This window comes from Trichosurus vulpecula, chromosome 9 (assembly GCF_011100635.1).
Source record: "Trichosurus vulpecula isolate mTriVul1 chromosome 9, mTriVul1.pri, whole genome shotgun sequence".
Lineage (NCBI taxonomy): Eukaryota > Metazoa > Chordata > Mammalia > Diprotodontia > Phalangeridae > Trichosurus > Trichosurus vulpecula.
Window position 1 is genome coordinate 1422852 of NC_050581.1, and position 7343 is coordinate 1430194.

Below are 7343 nucleotides of genomic sequence, written 5' to 3' on the forward strand. Positions count from 1 at the left end.
ACAGATAGCAAGCAGCAGCAGCTGGGCTGGAAAAAACAGACAACAGTTTCAGAAGAAGAGAAATGAGGCATCTGCAGAAGCAGAGTACGGCATCAGCCAGACAAATCTGGTTACTGGGAGGAGAAAGATGTTTGTTAGCCAAGAGACAATTCTGTGATTCTGAGTCAAATGAGCAGTGTTCTCTCTCCCACCAATGAGTTAAAAATTTGTAACCCTTTTTGTACAGGGACTTTCCCTTTGTTATTTACTATGCTATGATCCAAATGCTATCATAAAAGAAAGCTTTGTTATTTCATTTATGGTTCTTGTATTTGTGAAGAGAATTCACTGATGGGGGCTCAAAAACTATTTGTATAGTTATAATTACCTTAAATACTACACACCAACCTTGGGAACATGGACAGGTATTCCAAGATTACATTGGATCTCTGTTAGAGCTACAAGGTAGGAAACTGGCCAGGTCACATTAATGTAAACTTAAAGAAGCCTCTAATTAGTGTAATGAAAAAAGCCAAAGGAAATGAATACCAAGAAAACAGGACTGGCTGCTGCACTCCCCCAAAGGTCCATCATAGTTTCCTTGATATAAGCCCAACAAAGCAGAATTTCCTTTCTTTTCTGCCACCATTCCCCTTTGGTCCTAATTCCCTCCACATGCATTACTTTATATTTACTTTGTGTATTTTTTTTTTGTATCAAAGAGTAGTAAGAGTGATAAAAAAATTGGTAGTACAGTGGATAGAGTGCTGTGCCTAGAATCAAGAAGACTACAGTTCAAATGCAGTCTTCAGACACCTATTAGCTATATGACCTTGGGCAAGTCATAACCTATGTTTGTCTCAGTTCCCTCAACTGTACAATGAGAATATTAAGAATAGCACCTATCTCCCAGTATTGTTGTGAGGATCAGATGAGATAATATTTGTGTCAAAATATTTGGAGACATCCAGTTTCTCCGAGCTAAGGCCCAGCAAGCAGGCTGTGCCCTGAGCTTGGCATAACAGCAATCTTTTGTTCTGTGGATGATCTCACCCTCTGGCAAAGTGTACTGCTTTGACCAGCACCAGGTGTTCACTGAGGGGTTTATGTTTCATGTTATCAATAATATTTAGTTGGAACTCCCTCTATTTTCCAGAGACCTGAAAGCTATCCATCACATCTTTCGACATGCTCACAATCCTTGTTTCTTGTAACAGCTAAGTGAACTAAACCGGGTACTGCACTCCTGTTCCTGCCATGATAACTTGGGTTCTGTTTGTGTCTGTGAGACAATCAACTTGGAGACTGTTTCCACGTGGGAACGGCCAAGAATGATTATGTCTTGATCCAGCCCACTTATGTATATAAAGCATTGCCTTTGCCTCAGCATGTGAAGTCTTCCTCCTCAGGAAGATTTCTGCTTGCAAGTGTTTCCTCACTTTGAAATTAAACTTCTGTTTGTAGAGCTAACCTGTAGCTCTAACAGAGATCCAATGAATCTTGGAATACCTGTCCATGTTCCCAAGGTTGGTATGTAGTATTTAAGGTAATTATAACTATACAAATAGTTTTTGAGCCCCCATCAGTGAATTCTCTTCACAAATACAAGAACCATAAATGAAATAGCAAAGCTTTCTTTTATGATAGAATTTGGACCATAGCCTTGTCTCCAGCCTGCTCTGTTTGGCCCTGGCCACCCACAAGTTAGAGGGTGGTTTCTGTTTGGTTGACATTAATTGGTATCAGAAGTGGAATTGGACAAAAGTTGGGCCAAGTGGACTTTATGGTAAGTAAGAGAGGACCAGGCACCATTGGAGATTTATTTCTCCGGAGTCTGACTCCACCTCATCTACTGAGCCCTCTACTCTTTCTTCCTGGCTCCAATACCAGGCTCACCTTTGACTGAGCTTTCCTTTCTTTGTGAGGAAAACTCCAAGGTCTCTCCCATGACCTGGTTCATCTCTAGTCTCTCTAGTAAGAATATCCTCTCTGAACGTCACATGTCTGTTAATTGGTATCTCTATAAGTCTCTGTAAAATTGCAACTCCATGACTAACTGCATGCCTCAGTAAACTTGTGTGCCTCTGCCTAATCAGTTCTGTTTGTATCTAGTCATTTTGTCTGTGTCTGTGTCTGTGTCTATGTCTGTATGTTTGCAAAATGTCTGTGTCATGTTTATGCTGTGAACTAGATTCTGTTACCTTGAAGAATTTAAAATGCAGCCAGCCAGAAATATTCTAAAGGCTATAACCAGAAAAGAGAACACTGGGAAAGAGTAACGAGCTTTCATAGCTGAAGCAGTTGTCCCAGTAAGAAGGACTAACTCTCACTTTAGGCTTTCTGTGGGAGATTAGGCTATAAGAAAAGAGAAAAACTGGTAACACTTAATCCCCCTCACCCAGTCACTTCAACATTTGTCCAGATTGAAATTACAGAAATAAAGCTAGATAATCAAAGTTGTAGAACCACTAAAATTCTGGAGGTTTAGAGATTAATCATTGAGGAGTTTGGAAATTAGTCATTTTAAGAGAGAACCCCTGAGACTTTGGATTAATTCTAGGAACTCACTCCCTTCTGAAACATCTTAGTAAATTTTGGGGCACCACTCTGTAGAATTTATTTTAAGAAAAATAAGGACTGAATCTTATAAAGATTAAAAAAAGCAATTGGAAAGATTAATAGCTTCATTGTTCTAGGGCAATGAAGGAAGGCTAATTGGAGGTAATCCCAGAGCTAAGGGAGGGAAGGAAAACAAAATAGATAAATGATTTGCACTTTATAGCAACCTCCTGTTAACCCTTCCCCGACTTTTCAGTTTTTATCCTCTTTTGTTTATAATCTTCACCTGCCTGTCTCTAAACAAAATAAGCTATTTCGGATTGGCAACATCCTGACATTGGGTTCCCCCTTGAGACTGTAGCTAGCAGGAGAGAATGAAAACTAGCCCTCAAGTCCCTTCTGCACCATCAGGAAAGGACAGTATGGTCTATTTAATCAACAAGAGACGAAAACTAGGAGTCTGTTTTTATGGTAAGAGATCTGGTTAGCGTAAGTCAGAATGTGGAATGAAGGCTAGAGTAGACGCTGAAAAAGGGAAGGTACCCTAGAAAGCACTGAGGGACCCTCCCAACACCCTCGACTGCTCAACAGGGCCCAGCTCTGGGGAGGGACAGTGAGGTGAGGGCTGGCACAAGGAGGGAGGTATTCAGGCCTTCTTCACTCCCTTCCCCTGGAGTCACGAGTGTATTTCCTTGCAAGGATTGTGAACAAGAGCATTACAGCCCATGTCTGTCTGTTAACTTCTCTCATCTCAGATCAGATTAAGGAAAGAGAATGCTGCAAAATTGTGGGGAAACTAATTATGTTCTGTTCCACTTGGTGGAGTGAGGGGGTGGTAGCTGCAGTGGGTGCCCCCCACTGGCAGTGGCCCCAATGGTTCTGTGCTCCTGGGCATCCTGCAGCCCACCCCTCTAGGACATCCTGCCCACCTTGCCCCAGCAGCACCTGCAGCTGGGGAGGTGGTGGTGTTAGACACTGCAGCCAGCATTCGCTTTGCCCTGACACCAGGAAATACCACCAATGGGAAGGTCCTGGCACTAGCCACCTCAGCCCCTAGGCAGTGCTCTCTGCTGTACCCCCCACCTCTACCCCCTAAAGCCCAAACAGTCAGTGTTCAGATCAGGCCTAGCCCTCAGCAGGCCCTACCTAGCTGCTGCCTAAAAGGATCTGGATGCTCCTGGCAGCACCTAATGTGGCAGTATGAGGTAGGGGAGCCAGCCAGCCTCTGCCCTTGGTGAGCCCACCCTTCTCTGTTCCAGTTGCAGAAACTTATTAGCTGTGGAATCTTAGGCAAATTTTATCTCTGTTTGACCCAGTCTCCTGATTTGTAAAGAGAAAAATAATGATGGCGCCCACCTCCCAGGGTTGCTGTGAGACCAAAATGATATAAAGATCGTAAAGCGTTGAACACAGTGACTGGCATATGCTAAGCACTAATTATCATCATTTCTTTAATGGAATGAGATTGTTCTATACGTGATAGCTCTAAAGTGGCTTTAACACGTCAAATGTGGTAACATTAATGGTTTTATATATGATAATTTGGAAATGCACTCGATGTCAGCTGAAGCTCACTTTGTGTGTTATTATTACAGTACTAAACTTATATTGTCAAATTTTAAAAACCATTGCAAGCCTGGAATGCTGCGAGATAAAAGTTCCCTTTTAATTTGGGTGCTATTGAATTATGAATTGGGTTTGTAAAAGTATGTGATAAAAACCAGACATTTGAAAACTGGCATACAGTAGGCACTTCATAAATGTTTACTCCCTTCCCAATAGCCAGAGTGTGCACTGCGCTTTGAGGTTCACACAGCCCTGTACAGAGCATCTGGGGTGTTGATATTGTCACCCTCGTTTTGCAGATGAAGAAACTGAGGCAGGAAATGGTTTAAGCGACTTACCTGGAGTCGCAGCTGGTAAGCGTCTGAGTTCCCGGACTCCCCAGCCCATCCTTTTTAACCCAAACGTGAAACTGGACACCAAGTTCGTATTTTTAGATGCAGATCAAGGCTCCGACTTGCAGAGATCTCTGGAAGCAACAGCTTCGCCATTTAACACGCGAACTAGCCTCAGAGATTCCTGGACATCACGCGCAGTCCAGATACGGCATCTGTGATACGGAGCAGGATCAAAGGGTTCTCGAAGAACATCGCGCTACATCAGAACCTTCACCACCCACTTCTCTGCACGCAGACTAATTTCTTTTAGGAATTCTTTACCTGTAGAACGCCATTATAGTCTAGAGATACTTGAGAAGCAAGTCTTTTAAGTGTTTTTCTTCCCCTTTAGTGGAGCCGAAATAGCTCAGTTGGGAGAGCGTTAGACTGAAGATCTAAAGGTCCCTGGTTCAATCCCGGGTTTCGGCAACGTGTGCTTGGGTGATGTTTTGGGTGCCTACAGAATCTAGAATCTGTCCTAGGACCCCACCCACTCATAGTCCTATTCCACCTCTAAGCCTCTCTAACTTTCCAATCTCTGCTTCCACACCCCACTTTATTTTCTCTTAATCTTAACCGGAAGTCTCAGGAAGATTGGAAAGTGACACCTTGGCAGTTTGCATTTTTTCAACAAAAAGTATTTCCCACCCCACCCCCACACACCTCTCACTAACTGAAAAAAAAAAAAAAAACAAAACTCAAAACATTTATATTAAATACACACAGAGAAGCAAAACAAATCCCCCCATTATCCGCATCTTAAAATACCTCATTCTGAAATGTGAAGTTCACCACCTCACTGTCAGGTGGTGGTTAGCATATGCCACCACTGTGGTTCAACCAAGGTCGTTACGTTAATCAGAATTCCTTTTTTTTTTTTAATCTTATTTTCAGTTTCCAATTCTCTCCCTCCCTCCACCACCTCCATCGCTCACTGAGAAGGCAAGAAATATAATGTCCATTACAAATTCATGAAAAACATTTGCATATGAGCCTCATTGCAAATAAATATAGCAAGAAAAATAAAAGAAAAATATGCTTCAGTCTGCTCTCAGAGTCCATCAGTTTTCACTCTGGAGATGGATAGCGTTTTTTCATGGTGAATCCTTTGGAACTGTGAATCATTATATTAAGCACAGTGGGGGGATCTTTCACAATTGATTATGCTTACCATAATGCTGTTACTGTGTCCAATGTTCTCCTAGTTCTACTCACTTCACATCAGCTCTTCCCAAGTTTTTCTGAAACCATCTTGCTTGTTATTTCTTATAGCACAATGGTATCTCATCATGATTATACCATACAACTTATTCAGCCATTCTCAATCAATAGGCTTGCCCTCAGTTTCCAATTCTTTGTCACAACATTTGTCATTTTCCTTTTCTATTATGTTAACCAATCTGATGAGTAAGAAGTGGTATCTCAGTTGTTTTAATTTGAATTTCTCTAATGATTTTAACAGGGTACTTTTTCATAAGATTATTGACAGTTTTGATTTCTTCTCAAAACTGCCTATTCATATCTTTTGGCCACTTAATTGGAGGAAACATACATGACTACCTTGGCAGTATACTTTCTAGGGATGTATGCCTTGATTAATATGGTTGAGGAATGCATTGTCAAAGCTAGCTCAGTGTTCGGGACGCTCTGAAGGAAAGTATGGGAGAGAAGAGGTAGGCTGACTATCACACTGAAGGTCTACAGAGCTGTGGTGCTGACCTCATTGTTGTATGCCTGTGAAACCTGGACAGTCTACCAGTGCCATATCAAGAAACTGAATCGCTCTCCTTTGAATTGTCTTAGGAAGATTCTAAAGATCACCTGGTGGGATAAGGTACCAGACACCGAGGTCCTTACTGGAACTAAACTGACAAGCATTCGAACTCTGCTTCAGAGAGCATAACTCCCATGGGCTAGCCACATTGTTCGAATGCAAAATATCTGCTTGCCAAAAAGACTATTTTATGGAGAACTCACACAGGGCAAATGTTCACATGGTGGTCAGAAGAAGCGACACAAGAACACTCTCAAGGTCTCTCTCAAGAACTTTGGAATTGATTGAGTGACATGGGAGACGTTGGCACAGGACCACTCAGCATGGCATTCCCCCATCAGAGAAGGTGCTGTGCTCTATGAGCAAAGCAGAATTGAAACAGCTTAAAGGATTCGCAAGTTTGGAATGTTCACAGGGACTATTTGTGCCTGACTTGTGGTAGAGTGTTCTGAGCTCATTTTGGTATGATCAGCCACAGTCGGACACATTGAAACTTGTTTCAAGCATAGTGATGTCATTTTGGTCCTCTTCGAGATTGAAGGACAACAGCCATCATATCCATAATAAAATTGTTAAGTCAAAGGGTATGAAGAATTTAGTGACTTTTCCTCTTACAATTAAAAATTGCTTTCCAGAATTGTTGGACTAAATCACAGCTCTTTCAATAACATTTTAGTGCTTTTAAAAATACATTTATTTTTGTACTGTTTTGACATCACATTTCCTGATGTTTTATTCTCTCTTACCTTCACAGGTAGAATAAAAAAAGAAAAAAAAAAACCAATCTTAGCCTATTAGTATATCCTTCTATAGAATTGTGGAATTATCTGTATAGTTTATACTTTTAAATAGTCTTGTCCTTGGCTATTACATCTTTCTAGTTGACAAGAATTTTTGCTGGTTAAGGATATTCCTATGCTCTTTTTGCCTTCTTATCATGGCAATTGCTTTACTTTGATTAAACTTCCATTTCTCATAGCAAATAGTGATGATAGTCCATACCTATGTCAGTACCTTAATCCATTTCCATTTTTGGGGTCAGTAGCTTGTTTAAGTAGTGCTGTTTTAACTGCATGACATATCTTATTCTC

General features: G+C 41.3%; 1 non-coding gene across 1 annotated transcript; it reads left to right on the forward strand.

Annotated features, from left to right (window-relative positions):
- Nucleotides 1-4834: 4834 nt before the first annotated feature.
- On the forward strand, nt 4835-4907 carry TRNAF-GAA. Its single transcript has one exon. It is a non-coding gene; the product is annotated as a tRNA-Phe (tRNA).
- The last annotated feature ends 2436 nt before the right edge of the window (nt 4908-7343 follow it).